The sequence below is a fragment of the Kogia breviceps genome, chromosome 9 (assembly GCF_026419965.1).
Source record: "Kogia breviceps isolate mKogBre1 chromosome 9, mKogBre1 haplotype 1, whole genome shotgun sequence".
Taxonomy (NCBI): domain Eukaryota; kingdom Metazoa; phylum Chordata; class Mammalia; order Artiodactyla; family Physeteridae; genus Kogia; species Kogia breviceps.
Genome location: NC_081318.1, coordinates 115,532,606 through 115,548,003, shown reverse-complemented (window position 1 = coordinate 115,548,003; position 15,398 = coordinate 115,532,606). Strand labels below are relative to the sequence as shown.

The following is a 15,398-nucleotide window of genomic DNA, read 5'->3' as shown; positions in this document are numbered from 1 at the left end:
GGAGAATATATAAGACTATAATGTAAATGGTTACTTATAGGTAACATGAATATTCAACAAATATACACCAGTATGGCTGTGCTGTGTAAACTACAGAAATACTTCTGTCCTAGTTGGTAAATGGCCACTCTCCAGGCCCCTGAATTCCCTCCATCTCTGCTCTCATCCTGGGATACCTGATTGTTCCATGATCCAACAAATAAAGACTTACCCCTGGCAGGGAAGGGGTCTGCCAGGCCAGTAGATAATGATGTGGATGGTAACAGGGGTGGTGCAAGGGAGACTTTGCAAACTAGACCTTGTAATATCTTTTTTTTTTTTTTTTGTGGTACGCGGGCCTCTCACTGTTGTGGCCTCTCCCGTCGCGGAGCACAGGCTCCGGACGCACAGGCCCAGCGGCCATGGCTCACGGGCCCAGCCACTCCATGGCATGTGGGATCTTCCCGGACCAGGGCATGAACCCACGTCCCCTGCATCGGCAGGCAGACTCTCAACCACTGTGCCACCAGGGGAGCCCTTAATATCTTTTTGATTTCTGAACCAAATGGATGTGTTACCTCATTAATAAAATATATTTTTAAAACAAAAGCAGCGCTACCATGATTCTCTATCACAGTACCTTGTTTTATGGATTTCAAATCATCAATTTCTGTCTTGCTGGTTTACCCTAAAAGGTCAGCACTATGACACTACAGATCCTGCCTGTCTGTTGTGTTCACTTCTGTATCCCCAGCACCTAGAACCAAACTGGTAGAAATATTTGTTGAATGAATGCAGAATGTATATTTTGATGAAAAAGCATACTGAACAAAAGCCACAGGATGCAGTGAAGGCAGTGCTCAGAGGAAAATTTATAGTTGTAAAAGCCTGCATTAAAAAAGAAGAAAGAAATCAATAACCTAACTTACACTTTGATGAACTAAAAAAGAAAAAAAAGAATAAAGAAAAAAAGAGAGCAATTTAAACCCAAAGCTAGCAGAAGGAAGGAAATAATAAAGATTAAAGTAGAGGTAAATAGGGAATTCCCTGGCAGTCCAGTGGTTGGGACTCTACGCTTTCATTGCTGAGGGTGCGGGTTCAATCCCTGCTCAGGGATCCTGAAAGCTGCACAGCACTGCCAAAAAAAGAAAAAGAAAAAAATGAAAAAGAAAGAAAAAATAGCAAATGAGGCTATCTTAAAAATTATATTTTAAAAAGTAGAGGTAAATAGAATAGAAAAGCAATAGTCCATGGAAGGTATAAGTTGATTATTTGAAAAGATTAATAAAATTAACAAGGCTTTAGCTAGACTGACAAAAAAAAAGGAAGAAGATATAAATCACTAAAAAATCAGAAATTAGAGGCATTACTACTGACCTAACAGAAATAAAAAGAATAAGAGAATACTATGAACAGCTTCCCACCAACAAAATAATTTAAATGAAATGGACAAATTCCTAGAAACACACAAATTACCTAAAGTGACACAATAAGGAAAAGTCCAAGAATGGACTCTCCTGGTGAATTCTACCAAATATTTAAGGAAGAATTAATAGCAATCCTACTTAAACTCTTGCAACAAATTGAAGACAACACTTCCTAACTCATTCTATGAGGCCAGCATTACACTGATACTAAAGCCAAAGATATCACAAGAAAAGAAAATTCAACCAAAATCCCTTATGAATATAGACGCAGAAATCCTCAACTAAATACTAGCAAACCAAATCCAACAGTATTTTTTTTTTCTTTTTGCTGCGCTGGGCGCAGGCTTTCTCTAGTTGTGGGGAGCAGCAGGGTGGGGAGTGGGGGAGCTACTCTTCGTTGTGGTGCATGGGCTTCTCACTGCAGTGGTTTCTCTTGTTGCAGAGCATGGGCTCTCGCCACACAGGCTTCAGTAGTTGTGGCTCACGGGCTGTAGAGCGCAGGCTCAGTAGTTGTGGCACATGGGCTTAGTTGCTCTGCGGAATGTGGGATCTTCCCGGACCAGGGCTCTAACCCGTGTCCCCTGCATCGGCAGGCGGATTCTCAACCACTGCGCCACCAGGGAGTTCCCCCAACAGTATATTATGAGGATCATACATCATGACCAAATGGGATTTATCCCATGAATGCAGGGGTGAGTCAACATAAGAAAATCAATCAATGTAATGTATCACATTAATAGAATGAAGGGGGAAAATAAACATGATTATCTCAATTGATGCAGAAAAGGCACTTAACAAAATCCAACACTGTTTCATCACAAAAAAAACCTCAGAAAACTAGTTAAAGAAAGTAACTTCCTTCACATGATAAAGGACATCTGTGAAAAATCCCACAGCAAACATCATACTTAATGATGAAAAACTGAATGCTTTCCCCCTAAGATCAGGAATAAGACAAGGATGTCTATTTTCACCCTTGTAATTAAAGATTGTACTGGGTGTTCTAGCCAGGTCCATTAGACAAGAAAAAGAAACAGAAGGCATCCAAACTGGAAAGGAAGAAACACTCTCTATTTATAGATGACACAATCCTAGATATGGAAACAATCCCAAAGAATCCAAAAGAAAGCTACTAGAGCTAACAAATGAATTCAGTGAAGTTGTAGGACACAATATCAATACACAAAAATCAATATACCAGTAATGAACAATCAGAAAAAAGAAATGAAGAGAGCAATTCTACTTACAAATGCATCCCCCCAAAAATCTAAGAAAAATTTAACCAAAGTAAAAGACTTGTACACTGAAAACTGAAAACATTGCTGAAAGAAATTAAAGAAGACTAATAAATGGAACATCCCATGTGCTTGGACGGGACGGGAACACTTACTATTGTTAAGATGTTGTTACTGAACCAAACCAGGTTTGTTTGCTGGGCAAGCAGCAAGCCAAACACAGAGACTCGGAGGTTTGCAGCAGAGAAAGTGTTTATTCACAGGGCAGCCAAGTGAGGAGATGGGAGAACAAATCTCAAGTTTACCGTTCCAAAGACATAGGGCTTGGGATATTTACGGTATAAAGCTGAAGCATGGGGAGTGTGGGGAAAGGTGACTGGAAATAAGAAGGTGAGATAATCATCGTTCTGCACAGGTGCAACTAAGCTACAGGCTTCATCATGGGACACATTCAGGAAAAGGTGGTGTTAGCATGTTCTGAGAGTGGAATTTTTGGCCCTCTGATGCCAAAAGGTCATCAAGTGGACACTTGCTTAGTAGTCTTAACCAGTCTTAATGAGCTCAAACTGGACATAGCTGACTCCAGTTTCCTGAAAAACAACTTGGGCAAACATTTTATTGTTTAGGCTGCAGGACACTTGGAGGACATTGATTGATTGATTGATTGATTTGATTTGATTTAGGCTGCACCAGGTCTTAGTTGTGGCAGGTGGGATCTTCCTTGAGACATGCGGGATCTTTAGTTGTGGCACGCATGCAGATCTAGTTCCCTGACTAGGGATCGAACCCAGGCCCCCTGCATTGGGAGCACAGTCTTACCCACTGGACCCCCAAGGAATTCCCAGAATTTTTTTATAGGAACAATTAAAGCAAGGTTGATCAGTGAAGGCAGGTTACAAGTTTAATGGATGTAACTGATGATTACCGTTGGTTTCAATGTCAATACTACCCAAAGAGATCTACAGATTCAATGCAATCCCTATCAAAATTCTAACAGTCTTTTTGCAGCAGTGGAAAAGCTAATTCTCAAATTTATATGAACTTGTAAGGGGCTCCAAATAGCCAAAATAATCTTGAAAAAGAAGAACAAAGCTGCAGAAATCACATTTCTGGATTTCAAAACTTACTACAGAGTTCCAGTAATCAAAACAGTGTGGTAATGGCATAAAGAGAGCATACAGACCAATGGAATAGAATTGAGGATACAGGAATAAACCCAACGTATATGATCCACTGATTTTCAAAAGGGTGCCCAGTCCATTCCATGGGGCAAGAATCATCTCTTCAACAGATAGTATGGGGATCACTGGAGTTCCACATGGAAAAAGATGAAGCTGGACTCATACCACATATCATATACAAAAATTAACTCAAAATGGACAAACAACCTAAATATAAAAGCTAAAACCATAAAACTCTTAGAAAAAATGTAAGGGGAAATCTTCATGATCTTGGATTTAGCAATGGATTCTTGGCTATGACACATAACACACTAAGTAACAACAACAAACATGGATAAAATGGACTTCAAAATTTAAAACTTTTATTCATTAAAGAACATTATAAAGGGGACTTCACTGGTGGTCCAATGGTTAAGACTGTACTCCCAATGCAGGGGGCCCGGGTTTGATCCCTGGTCAGGGAACTAGATCCCACATGCCACAGCTAAAAGATCCACATTCCGCAATGAACATCGCAAGTGCCACAACTAAGACCCGGCACAGCCAAATAAATAAATAAATAAATATATATATATATATATATATTTTTTTAAAATGAAGAACATTATAAAGAAAGTAAAAGACAACCTATAGAATGGGAGACAATATCTGCAACTCACATATCTGATAAGGGATTAATATATAAAGAACTCCTCCAACTCAATAATGAGACAAAAAACCCAATTCAAAAAAGGGCAGGGGACTTTCCTGGTGGCACAGTGGTTAAGAATCCACCTGCCAACGCAGGGGACATGGGTTTGATCCCTGGTCTGGGAAGACCCCACATGCCGTGGAGCAACTAAGCCCATGCACCACAACTACTGAGCCTGCATGCCACAGCTACTGAAGCCCACGCTCCTAGAGCCCATGCTCCACAACAAGAGAAGCCACCGCAATGAGAAGCCCATGCACCACAAGGAAGAGTAGCCACCGCTCGCCACAACCAGAGAAAGCCCACACGCAGCAAGGAAGACCCAATGCAGCCAAAAAATAAATAAATGAATGAATAAAAAAAATTAAAAACAAAAAGAGCAAATGACTCAAACTTTTCTCCAAAGAAAATATACAAATGGCAAATAAGCACATAAAAAAATGCTTGACATCATTAGTCATTAAGGAAATGCAAAACAAGACAACAAAGAGATCGCCTCACACATACTAAGATGGCTATAATACAATTTTTAAAAGAAAATAAGAAGAGGATGTGGAGAAATTGGAAATGTCATGCATTGCTGGTGGGAATGTAAAATGGTGTGGCCACTATGGGAAACAGTTTAGCACTTCCTCAGAAAGCTAGACATAGAATTACCATATGACCAACCACTTACACTCCTAGGAAATACACAAAAGAACTGTAACCAAGTACTCCACGGATACTTGTAAGCCAATGATCATTGTAGTGAAACCACGAAGGACCCTGTGGGACCTTCCCAGGGACAGACCCCAGTGTACCCTGCCTCTTTTTTTTTTTCATATTTAATTTTATTTATTTGGTTGCACTGGGTCTTAGTTGCAGCAGGCAGGTTCCTTTTGTTGCGGCACATGAGCTCCTTAGTTGTGGCATGTGAACTCTTAGTTGCAGCATGCATGTAGGATCTAGTTCCCTGACCAGGGATCGAACCCAGGCCCTCTGCATTGGGAGTGCAGAGTCTTAACCACTGTGCCACCAGGGAAGTCCCTCCCCTGCCTCTTGTTTGTAGAAAAGCTTTAGCCTCCTAGGCCTGCCCCATGTTCCAAAGAGCAAATTTAATCAGGTAAGTGAGAAAATGCAGAAACAAAGGAAAACAGTCAAACAAAACCAAATAATAATAGTTTAGCCAGAAATCAAAGGCAAGGACCTTTAGTTCCTCCTCAAGGGCCACAGATAATAATACTCTGAACAATCTCCTTGTTTTGCAGGTACGAAAACCCCCACTAGGTGGAAGAAGTTAACTGCATGCTGACCACAAGCACATAGACCTCAGACCAGTTGGAACCAGGTTGATGTTGCTGACTCCCGACATACCACCTAGTTATTCCACCACCAACCAATCAGAAGAATGTCCACGAGCTGACCAGGCACCCTGCAACCCTCTCCCCTACCGTTGCCTTTAAAAACCCTTTCCTGAAAGCCCCTGAGTTCTGGTCTTTTGAGCATGAGCTAGCTGCCTTTTCTCCTAGCTTGCCCTTGCAATAAATGCTGTATTTTCTTTCACCACAACCCAGTGTCAACCCAGTTTTGCTGCCAGTCAGGTGAGCGGACCCAAGTTTGGTTCAGTAACAGTAGCACTATTCACAAAAGCCAAAAGGGGGAAACGACCCACGTGTCCATCAACAGATGAATGGATAGACAAGGTGCAGTATAGCGCTATAACGGAATATTATTCAGCCATTAAAAGGAAGGAAATTCTGACCCACGCTACAGCATAGATGAACCTTGAAAACATGCTAAGTGAAATAAGCAAGACATAAAAGGACAGATAAATACTGTATGATTTCACTTATATGAGGTAGGTGGAGTCATCACATTTATAGAGACAGAAAGTATAGTAGAGGTTACTAAGAAAGAAGAGGGGAGGGTAATGGGACCTTATCACTTAATGGTTACAGAGTTTCTCTTTGGAGTGGTAAAATAGATAGTGGTTATGGTTGCACAACATTGTGAATGTGATTAATGCCACTAAATTGTCCTTTAAAATGACAAATTTTTTTTCTTTTATATATTTTACCACAATAAAAAGAGAAAGGAAAAAGAAATACTGAAGTTCGTTCCTTGGTTCCTTCACTTTCTGTCTCCAGATCCTTATCCCACATATCAGCCCAGTTTTGTTCTTACAAGCATTTATACTTCTTACATAAAAAACAAAAAAGAAAAAAACCCCTATTTTGCCTTTCCCTTTTAGAAATTTAGAAATCGCTCTAAGTCTATCACACCTGTGAGCAGGTGGCAAAGTCCTCCGTTTGAATTTCAGCCCAGATTCAGACACTTGTGTCCTCTATGGAGCTTTCATGGTCAGATCCCTTTGGTCAGATTGCTGGCCTTTGTCACCCCAGTATCCCTGGCTATGCCACATGACACAGCCCTTGTCTTCAAGTTTTGGGGAATAAACACCAAAGAACAGTTCAAGACAGTGTAGAACAGCGTTTCCCTAACATCAGTCATTTGGATGCCACCTTCCCATACTACTATCTAGTTAATATAGTCTTAAAATGGAAAATTTTTTTACAAAAGAACACTTTTTAAATTATATTCTTTTTTAAAAGATTTTTTTGATGTGGACCATTTTTATAGTCTTTATTGAATTTGTTACAATGCTCCTTCTGTTTTATGTTTGGCTTTTTTTTTTGCCTGAGGCATGTGGGAATCTTAGCTCCTCGACCAGGGATCTGACCAGGGATCGAAGCCGCAACCCCTGCATTGCAAGGCGAAGTCTTAACCACAGGACCACCGGGTAAGTCCCCCCAAAGAAAACTTTTTATTACTGTAAAACAGAAAACCAGTATCACTTGCCATAAATGTCAAAGATAAACTGTCACAAATCAGGAAGACAAAGTAATTTAAGTTCTACCTATATTATTATGCACCAAAAGTTTTCAGCCTAATTTCTTATCTCTCTTTGTCAAAAAAGGGAAAGAAGAAAAAGTGGAGCTAAGGATACACTAGCACGAAGCGAAGCTTTCTCCTTGCTGTAATGAAGACAGAAGAACTGCAAGGGCTTTCTCAGTATGTGATTGACTACAATTTACCATATTTCACCAGATCTGACCGTTTTCCCCCCACATTTTGAAATACAGCAGCATCTTACGATCAAGGTGTCCTAGTAACACTTTTTTCTTTTTCGGCCGTAAGTAAAATAACATCTGAAAGCAGATGACCATTTGTATTCGATGAAATGCCACGATACACCGTCCATGCAACACGTGAAGGCCCCCGCGATCGCGCTGCCCACTTTGGGAAACCGGTGTGTCGGCGCTGGGGCCTCCAGGTCCTCACTCCCCCGGGCCACTGCCTGCTGCGCCTCGGGCGCGCATTGCCGATCAAGGTTCCTTTCTGTCTGGCAGCACAGACTCGGTCAGCTCTCTATCAGAGGACTCCTGACAGCCCACTGCAGGAGACACTACTTAGCAACGTGCAGACTCCCTTTTCAGAACGTCACGCAACCCGGTAGGGACCGGCCGGACGACTCCCTGCCGCAGCACGAGTGGTTGCACTGCTACCCCAAGAACGCGCCACGAGCAACGCGGGCCCAACTCCGTGACGTCAAGACCCCGCTCACGAGTTAGGGGCGGCCCCTCTCCTCCCGGGGCGGGGCGGCGTGCTGACGCCACACGCCGGGGCGGGGCCGAGAGTTTGGTGCCCCGGAGTGGGGTGTCGGCGCCTCATTCGGGTGGAGCTGAGCCGGAGACAGGTAGGCTCGGGCTGCAGCCGGGCTCGGCTGGATTTGGGAGGCTCCGCGCCGGTCGGGAGGGAGGCGGGTGTCGCGGCAGGGAGCAAGGCCGCCACGCCCTCGTTGTGGCCGGCGCCCCGGTGACAGGGAGTGAAGCTGGCTGGAGCGGGGCTGACGGGGAGGTGGGTGGGACGGGGCCTGACAGATGGGCGTGGCAGCCAATGGCGCGGCGGGCGCCTTCTGGCGGGCGGAGATTGGCGGGTGCGGGCGTGCGCAGAGGTCGCGCGGGGCGCGGAGCGGCGCTCCATTGGCTGTAACGGGCAGGGGGTGGGCCGCGCGGCGGATGTGAGGGAATGGGCGCCGCGGAGCGGGTGACCCCCAAGGTCGAGGAGGCGTCACGTGGGAGTCGCTCGGCAGTGTCCTCTCCCCACCCGGACGGATGGAAGGGTGGCACGCCCTTGAAGAAGCGGCTGCGAACTGTGGGCAGTCCTCCCTTTCCAGAGCGCAGACGCTGGTCGGCTTCTGTACGGGCTGATCCTTCGCTCCTGGGGTGAACCCTTGAGGAACGGATTACCTCGCAGTACCCCCAGTTCTTCAGTACCCCACCGTACTAATCCTCCCTGTGTTCCTTGGGGTGACTTCCTTGAGGAGCGGATTACCCCTCAGTATCCTCTGTGTTCAGTCCCCGCTATATCTATCCTCCCTACCCTCTCCTGGGGTGAACCCTTGAGTGGATTACCCCGCAGCATTTACCTTACTCAGTATCTCTACTGTGCTCAGCACGCATCGTACCCATTCTCTCTGTCCTTCTCAGCGTGACGCCCTTGATGAGTGGATTACTTTGCCGCACCCTACCGTACTCAGTACCTGTATACTCAGGATCTCTCCATACTCAGCACCTTCGGTACCCATCCTCTCTGTGAGCTCTTTGGGGTGACACCCTTGATGAGTAGAATACCCTGCAGTACCCTACCGTACTCAGTACGCCACCATACTCTTTCTTCCAGGGGTTTGATAGCTCATGTTGAGATGAAGTGCATTTCCTCGAGGAACACACTTGGTGTACCTTTTCCCTTTTACCTGATGTCAGTGTAAGTTGGGTACCGAGACTTAGTAGAAAACCGGTGGTGAGACGCTGAGTAGATAAGAAACTGCTATCTCTGCTTTTCGCCCAGAACAGATGACTCAGGCCTGAGGTGTGAACTCTGTCTTGGGGTTTCTCTGTGCCTTATTCTGCAGTCCTGCGCTTTGAAGCGGGGACTAGAGGCCCACTTCCAGGTACATTGCTCTGAGCAGCTTTAGGATGAGTCGCCTGGAATGAAGCCTTGTTTGCACTGTGTCAGGACGTGCAGCAGTCCAGCCACACAGATTTTTGTGCAAGACCTGCACGGTATGCAAATATATAATACTATTCTAGCTTTGCATATTCGCTGAGGACTAGCTCTTGAGGGTTGGAGAAATATCAGAGTATCCTGATTATATTTTTGAGAGCAGTTTCCACGTTTCGAGTACTATTTTTTTCTTAACAGCTTTATTGAGATACAATTCATGTATCATACAATTCACTCTCTCAAGTATGCAGTTCAGTGGTTTGTAGTGTATTTACAGTATGCAGCCATCACCAAATTTCAGCATGCGGGATCTGGGATCCAACCCCGCGCCCCCTCCAGTGGAAGCACAGAGTTTTAACCACTGGACTGCTGGGGAAGTCCCAAAATTCAGTTACTTTCAAAGACTAACTTTAATATTAGAAATATGAATTTCTGTTGATTTCATTTAAATTTGAATGCACAGTTTATTAAATGTGAAATATTTACCATGTTTATTACATGTATATCTTGCATATACATCTATGTGTATCACATCTGCTTTTAATCAGTCTTACTCCTCACTGCCCCATTTGACGAAAGTACTGTATCATCTCCATTAAAATTTTTAGGTAGTTTTATTTTGGGGTAATTGTACAGTTATTGAGAAATTTATTTTAGAATGGTATAATTTTGAGAAATTGTACATGCAAATCTATTATATGCAGTTATAACAAATGGTACAGAGAGGTCTCAGTGTCCCTTTACCCACTTTTCTCAAATGATAACATTTTACAAAAACTACAGTATTATATCACAACCAGGTATTGACATTGATAACAGTCAAAATGGAGAACATTTCTATCACCACAAGCATCCCTCCTGTTACCTTTTTATGGCCGTACCCACTTCCATCTTGCTTCCAATTCGCTTCTGGCAACCACTAATCTGTTTTCTATTTCTGTAATTTTGGCTTGTCAGGAATGTTACATAAGGAGACTTATACAGTAAGTCACCTTTTGGGGTTGGCTTTTTTCACTAAGCATAATTCTCTGAAAATGCATTCAGGGTGTTGTCTGTGTCAGCAGTTTGTTCCTTTTTATCTGTCCAGGCTATTGATGTGCCACAGTTGATTTTACTCTCCAACCATTGAAGGACGTCTGGATTGTTTCCATTCTTTGGCTATTAAGCTGTTATAAACACTTATATACAGGTTTTTATGTAAATATAAGTTTTCATTTCTCTGAGGTAAATGTCCAGGAGTGTAATCACTAGGTCATATGGTGGTTGCATGTTTAGTTTTTTTTTTTTAGGAATAGACAAACTGTTTTCCACAATGACTGTACCATTTTACATTCCCACCAGAAATGTATTTGTGACCCAGTTTCTCCATATTCTTGCCAGCGTTTGGTGATGTTACCATTTTCTAAAATTTTAACCATTCTAATAGATGTGTAGTGATTGTGGTTTTAATTTGCATTTCCCTGATGTCTAGTGATATTGAATGTCTTTTCATGTGTTTATTTGCCATGGGTATATCCTCTTCAGTGAAATACCTCTTCATATCTTTTGCCCATTTTGTAATTGGATCATTTGCCTTTTTTAATGTTTCATTTTGAGAATTTCTTATATATTCTAGTCCTTTCCTGGATATGTGGTTTGCAGATATTTTCTCTAGTCTGTAGCTTGTCTTTTCATCTTCTTAACAATATCTTTTTTTTTTTTTTTTTTTTTTTTTTTTTTTTTTTTGCGGTACACGGGCCTCTCACTGCTGTGGCCTCTCCCGTTGTGGAGCACAGGCTCCGGACGCGCAGGCTCAGCGGCCATGGCTCACGGGCCCAGCCGCTCTGCGGCATGAGGGATGCTCCCGGACCGGGGCATGAACCCGTGTCCCCTGCATCGGCAGGCGGACTCTCAACCACTGCGCCACCAGGGAAGCCCAACAGTATCTTTTGTGGAGCAAAAGCTTTTAATTTTGATCAAGTCCTGTTTATGAATTTTGTCTTTTATATATTGTGCTTTTAGTGTCAAGTTAAGAACTCTTTGCCTGGCTCTAGTTTCTCTTACATACTTTTCTAAAAGTTTTATAGTTTTGTGTTGTACATTTAAATCTATAATCCATTTTGAGTTGATTTCTATATAAGGTGTGAAATCTAGTTTGAGTGGTTTCTTTCTTTTCTTTTCCTTTCATTCTTTCTTTTTTTTTTCCCCTCCCCATAGGTATCCAACCAGCAGCATTTGTTGAAAAGACTGTTCTTTCTCCGTTGAATTGCTTTTGCTCTTTTGTCAAAAATCGGTTGTGCTTGTATGGGTCTGTCCTAGAGTTCTCTGTTCTGTTCCATTGGTCTTTTTGTCTATTTCACCCTCAGTACCACAAGTCTTGATTATTGCAGCTACATAATAAATCTTGAAATTAAGTAGATTGGTTCTTCCCACTTCATTATTCTTTTTCAAAATTGTTTCAGCTGATCTAATTCCTTCGTCTTCCCATATAAATTTTAACATAATCTTGCCTATATCTATAAAAATTCTTGCTGGGATTTTGATAGGAATTGTGTTAAAGTTGTTTATCAATTTGGAGATAACTTCTTTACTATGTTCAATCTTCCAATCCTTAAACAAGGTATGTCTATTTATTTAGGTTTTTTCTTTCCTTCATCATTGTTTTCTGTTTTTAGCATACAAGTCCTGCACATGTTTTGTTGGACTTATACTATTTCCTTAAAAAAAAAAAAATGTTGTTTTCATGTGTCTGTTGATAGTTTGTAGAAATAGTAGTTTTTTGTATATTTATCTTGTATCCTGTGACCCTGCTGAATTCACTTATTCTATTAGTGTTTTTGTAGATTCCTTGAGATTTTGTCATAGATAATCATGTTATCTGAAAATAGTAGTAGTTTTATTTTTTACTCTCCAATACATATGCTTTTTAGTTCCTTTTCTTGCCTTATTGCTCTGGCTGCAACTCTCAGTGCTCCGCTGAGTAGTAGGGATGAGAGTGGACATCCTTACATTGCTCCCAGTTTTAAAAAGATGCGTTCAGCCTTTCGCCATTAAGTATGTGTTTGCTATAGGCTTTTGTGTATGCTTTATATTACATTAAAGTTCCCCTTTATTCCTACTTTTCTGAGAGTTTTTATCATGGGTGTTGTATTTTATCAAGTGCTTATCTGCATCTGTTGATATGAGCATGTGATTTTTCTTCTCTAGCCTGTCAGTATGGTAGATTACATTGTTATTTGAATATTGAACTAGCTTACATCCCTGTTAGGTCATGGTGTATAATTGTATTTATATATTGCTTAATTTTATTTGCTGTATTTTGTCAAGGTTATTTATTTGCATCTGTATTCATGAGGAATATGAGTTTAAAGCTTTTTTTTTCCTTTTTCTTTTTTCTATCTTTGTCTGGATTGCATTTCAGGGACATACTAGCTTCATGAAATGAAATAGTAAGTTCTTCTACTTGTATTTTCTGGAAGAGATTGTGTAGGATTGGAGTTAATTAATCTTTAAACATTTGATAGGATTCTGTAGTGAAACCATCAGAGCCTGGAAATAACGTTTTCTTTCTTTCTTTTTTTTTTTTTTTCCTGTACTGGGTGGCTTTCAGGATCTTAGTTTCCCAACCAGGGATCAAACCCATGCCCCCTGCAGTGGAAGTGCAGAGTCCTAATCTCTGGACTGCCAGGGAATTTCCTGGAAATTACTTTTTCAGGAGCTTTTAAAATGCATGTGAAATTTCTTTAATAGTTATTTCAAATTGGGTGAGTTGTGGTAGTTTGTACTTTCGTTGAGTTTCTCTGTATCCTTGCTGACCTCATGTCTAGCTTTTCCATCTCTTGTTGAAAGGGGGGTTGAACTTTCCAACTATAATTGTAGGTTTGTCTTTTTCTCCTTTCTCTTTTATTGGTTTGATTCACATATTTTGCAATTATGTTGTTTGGTGCATACACATTTAGAATTGCTATATCCTCTTAGTGGATTAACTGTTTGTCATTAATATCTCTGTGTCTGGTAATTTTCTTTGCTCTGGTGTCTACTTTATCTGATAATATAGTCCTCCTGCTTTCCTTTGATTAATGTTTTCATGGTATATAATTTTTCATCCTTTCACTTCCAACCTTCCTGTATTGTTACATTTGAAGTTTCTTATATTATTGGATCCTGTTGTTTTATCCATTCTGCCAATCTCTGTTTTCTAATTGGTGTATTTAGGTCATTTATATAACATATCAAGTAATTATTGATATGTTAGGACATAAGTCTGCCATTTTATCCTTTATTTCCTTTTTTGTTTTTTGTTCCTCTGCTTTCTTTATTTTAACTTCTTGTGGGTTACTCGAACACATTTAAAAATTCTGCTTTTATTTATATGTAGTGTTTTTGAGTATATCTGTGTAGCTTTTTTAGTGGTTGTCTAGGTATTATATATACATAGTTTATCACAGTATACTGGTGTCATCATTTTATCAGTTTGAAGTACAGAAACCATATCTCTGTTTACATCACTTTATCCTACTCCACTTAAAATTGTCTTTTAACACATTTTTTATAAGCTTATTTTATTTTTATAAATTTATTTATTTATTTATTTTTGGCTGCTTTGGGTCTTTGTTGCTGTGCGCGGGCTTTCTCTAGTTGCGGCGAGTGGGTGGCTTCTTGTTGCAGAGCATGGGCTCTAGGTGCCCAGGCTCAGCAGTTGTGGTGCATGGGCTTAGCTGTTCTGTGGCATGTGGGATCTTCCCGGACCAGGGCCTGAACCTGCGTCCCCTGCACTGGCAGGCGGACTCCCAACCACTGCACCACCAGGGAAGTCCCTTTTAACACATTTTTGACTGGAGACATATTATGGCCACAGGTGTTAATTTCTGCAAAAACCCCCCAGTCAGTAATGTGTTAAATATTTCCTTTACAGACATATCATTAGAACCACATCAGATGTGTTGAAATTTTTGCTTCATCCATCACACATCATTTAGAAGATTTCTAGAGGAAAAGGAAATTATATTTACCCATATATTGTCTTTCTGTTGTTTTTTCTTTCTTCATGATGTTGCAAGATTCCTTTCATCATTTACTTTCTGTTTACAGGATTTCCTTTAGCCATTCATTTTGGGTAGGTCTTCTGGCAGCAGATTTTTTTTTAGTTTTTCTTCATCTAAGAAGATCTTTATTCCCCTTTTGTTCCTGAAGGATATTTTTGCTGGATATAGGATTCTGGATTAACAATTATTTTCCTTCAACACTTGAAAAGTGTTATGCCAATTTCTCCTGGCCTCCATAGTTTCTGGTGAGAAATATGCTATTCAAGTTGTTTGTAGTTTTCAAAAGCTTGTGATGGGTCTTGGAGTGGATTTCTTTGGATTTATTTTATTTGGACTTCTCTTAGCTTCTTGAATCTATAGGTTTATGTCTTTTTGCCAGATTTGGGAAGTTTTCAGCCATTATTTGTTTGAATACGTTTTCAGCCCCTTCCTCTTTCTGCTCCTCCTGAGCTTCTGATGACATTTATATTCAGCATTAGGTTTTTTGTTATAGTCCCACATGTTCTTGAGGTCCTGTTCTTTTTTTTTTCCCCCCAGCAGATTTCAAAATTCCTTTTGTTCATGTTTATTCATGTTCATGTTCACTGTTTCTTCTTTCTTCAGTTTAACCTATCTATCAAGTTTTTTATTCTGGTTATTGTAATTTTCAGTTCTGAAATTTCCATTTGGTTCTTCTTTATATCTTCTTTTTCTTTACTGAGGCTTTCTACTTTCATTTGTTTCAAGCATGTTCCTAGTTGCTTGTGGAAGCATTTTGATGCTGGCTCTTTGAAAATCTTTGCCAGATAATTCTAACATCTGTGTCATCTTGGTGT

The 15,398-nt window shown here is 40.9% G+C and overlaps 1 protein-coding gene across 8 annotated transcripts in view; it reads left to right on the top strand.

The window, feature by feature from the left end:
• The first annotated feature begins 7,788 nt into the window (after positions 1–7,788).
• Positions 7,789–15,398, top strand: part of OGDH (oxoglutarate dehydrogenase) — a 75,960-nt gene continuing 68,350 nt past the window's right edge. Inside the window, exon 1 of one of the 8 annotated variants that reach the window (XM_067043024.1) lies at positions 7,789–8,249. The gene's annotated coding sequence lies outside the window, so the exon portion shown is untranslated. The remainder of the gene's footprint in view (positions 8,250–15,398) is intronic. The other 7 variants (XM_059074605.2, XM_059074606.2, XM_067043022.1 and 4 more) reach the window with 7 other exon arrangements.